Consider the following 3,100-nt stretch of genomic DNA (forward strand, 5'->3'; position numbering starts at 1 on the left):
CACACTGACCAGGGCCTGGGAATTTCTGTGAGTGGCCATCTCAGTCCTGCACTGGCAGCGAGGGGTGGGGATTTCAGCTTCTCCCCACCTCAGGGGGCAGTCGCTCTCACTGAATGTTCCCAGAATTATCCCACAATCCTGATAATTACCCCACAATTATCAGGGGCGCAAAGCTCCATTTTTATTACCAAAGTAAGTTTTAAAATCCTCTTTCTAAGTGGGTCATGCACACAATTCCAAGAGGGAGCACTCAGAACAAGTGCAAGCTCTTCCTCTACAGCCTGAGTCGGAACAGCCCACGGTCTCAGAGGGACCATGCTGGCCCCCTCCAGGGCTGTGATGAACCACACGCTGGTCACCGACTTCTTCATTCTGGGGTTCTCAGAGACACCCGGGCTGCGAACGCCGCTCTTTTCCGCCTTCCCGCTTCTGTACACAGCGGCCCTCCCTGGAAACCTGCTGACTGTGGTGGTCATCAGCTCCAGTCCAGCCCTGCACACCCCCATGTACTTCTTCCTGGTCAGCCTGGCCGTGGTGGACATTCTCTGCACGTCCACGATCCTACCTGAACTTCTGGTGGGCATGGTGGCCAGCAAGACCATCTCCTATGGGGCTGCAATGGCCCAGCTCTTCTTCACGTGGTCCACGGGGGCCGAGCTGCTGCTCTTCTCAGCCATGGCCTATGACCGCGCGCTCTTGGCGGGGTGGTGTGGACAGTCAGCCTGATCAACACCAGCGTGCACACAGGCCTCATGCTTCGCCTGCCCTTCTGCCGCTCCAACGCGGTGGAGCACTTCCGTGAGAGCCCCCCTCTGCTGAAGCTCTCCTGCGCCCCGACCCAGCGGAAGGAAACCACGGCCGTCCCGGCAGACATCCCCCTGGCGGTGGGGAGCTCCTCGCTGATCACGCCGTCCTGCGGCTGCGTCCCCGCCAGCATCCTGCGCATGCGCTCGCGGGGGGCGAGCGGCGCGCCTTCCGCCTGCTCCTCGCAGCTCCCGGGGGTCGCCCTGCACTACCCCACCGGCATCTGCACTTACATCCGCCCCGCGTCCAGCTGCTCGCTGGACAAGGACAAGCCGGTGTCGGTGATCTCCACTTCCGTGGCCCCTCCCCGAACCCGCTCATCTGCTCGCTGAGAAACATGGTCAAGGCGGCGCTCAGGAGGCTTCTGTCCTGCTGCTGAGGTCGCGCCCAGCAAGGTCCTCGTGCCTGGAGGGCGGGGCCCAGGGTGGCTTTCCCTCAACTGGGGCAGGGTTGTTGTCTGGAAGCCCCATCCCGCCTCCTAAGGTCTCACCCTACTGTGCTCTAGTGAGACCATGGGACCCGCTCTGGGCATCTCCCCTTCACTTTCAGGAAGCCCCTTAACCTCCCAGACTCACCCTGTCCTGCCCTGGTGGATCCTGGGGTGACCAATGCCAGCTTCATGACCCAAGAAGCACGCAGTAGATTACCAGCTGTGCCTGGCCCTTTCTTCAGCCTTCCTAGCACCTTCTCCCCGAGATGCCCACGTCTTTCCTTTCCCAGCCTGCACCTTGCCGCAGCCCTCCCTTTGTTGGGCTTCTGCATTCACTATGGGCGGCCTTTGCCTTAGTCACAGGAGGATTTGCAGGGATGGGAGGGATTAGGGTAGGGTAGGTTAGTCCTATTCTACTTTAGGATAAGATTTCCAGTGGTGGTGGGGCAGATTTCAGGAGGACAGGTTCCCCCTCGGTAGCAAAGTTCCAGGAGTGGTCTTTTTAAACGTGAGTGCTTTTTAGGAGAGTATTTTGGCAAGGCTTTTTCCAGTCTATGATGTAAAGACGTGACTGGTATCAGTATGGAAGGTGGCCAGGCTGTTTCCTTTTCTTCCCCCTCTACCACAAACTCAGCTGTCCTCCCCTGCAGAACCAGGCTGCAGGGAGATTGGGCTCAGGCGGGTTTGGGACCCCGGGAGATGCTGGGGAAGGGGAGCTCTTCATGGGCGAGCCCTTTCTGTTCCTTTGTGATTTAGGTTCACAGGGCTGGGGGGAGGGGCGTGGGGAACCTGTGCGGCTTGAAGGGACGGGGGCAGAAGGGCCCCTTTGAGGGAAGGGCATTCTTGGTTCCCTGGGGGCTGTCTCCTCTGAGCAAATCTTCCCCTGCTATGGTGCTTGTCTGTCTCCTGAAGACTGTAAACACTTTGAGGACAACGACAGGGTCCAGCTTCTCGCACTTGAACCAGGGTTTGCTCGTCTGGACTGGCGCATTCTGGAAGCAACGTGCACCATGCACGAGGCAGGCCCCCTGTGAATGCCACTGACCGCAGAAGAATGAATGAGGCAGGGGTGATCCTACCAAGGAGACCGTCAGACTTAGTTTTGCAAAGACTTGGTAGAGGCATGTTTGTGGCATGGTTAGTCAGTGCTGATGACCTCATGCGAAGAGCTGACTCGTTGAAAAGACTCTGATGCTGGAAGGGATTGGGGGCAGGAGGAAGAGGGGATGACAGAGGATGAGATGGCCGGATGGCATCACCGACTCGATGGACGTGAGTCTGAATGAACTCCGGGAGTTGGTGATGGACAGGGAGGCCTGGTGTGCTGTGATTCATGGTGTCGCAGAGTCGGACATGACTGAGCGACTGAACTGAACTGAACTGAATCAGAAATAAGCTTCATGTGAGATTTATGAAACCTGTGGAAATTGGGAAGTGTCACTGAAATGGTGGCCAGTGGCAGAATTCTCAGTACAATCCTGCAGCATCTGAGTTTACACAGGACACGATGTGTGTGTGTGGGGAGAGGGTGGGGATGGGAGGTGTTGGTCAGCAGCGTGTTAAGAGCTATTGGTACCACACCCTGTGGTTTGACCTCGAGATGTGTAGGCTTTGCCATCCGTGCTGCTCTGACCTCAGGGTAAGCATGGCTGCAGGAAGTGCTTCCAGACATGAACCCTGAAGCCAGAACCTGCCTGAGAGGTGCCTGTCCCCACCTCCATGTTGGGGGAGGCACCGCCCTGAAATACGTGTCCAGATCCCCAGGGAGGAGCCCAGCCGCGGCAGCCCCGTGAGGCTCAGGCTCCTGGCTCGTGTGGACTCCTGCTCCCTGCTGTAGGGATTCCCTGAGAGGATAATGGGGTTTCT

At 58.0% G+C, this 3,100-nt stretch overlaps 1 pseudogene; it reads left to right on the top strand.

Annotated features, from left to right (window-relative positions):
- The first annotated feature begins 315 nt into the window (after positions 1–315).
- Positions 316–1,183, top strand: LOC138070122 (olfactory receptor 13G1-like; annotated as a pseudogene).
- The last annotated feature ends 1,917 nt before the right edge of the window (positions 1,184–3,100 follow it).

The sequence above is a fragment of the Capricornis sumatraensis genome, chromosome 23 (assembly GCF_032405125.1).
Source record: "Capricornis sumatraensis isolate serow.1 chromosome 23, serow.2, whole genome shotgun sequence".
NCBI lineage: Eukaryota > Metazoa > Chordata > Mammalia > Artiodactyla > Bovidae > Capricornis > Capricornis sumatraensis.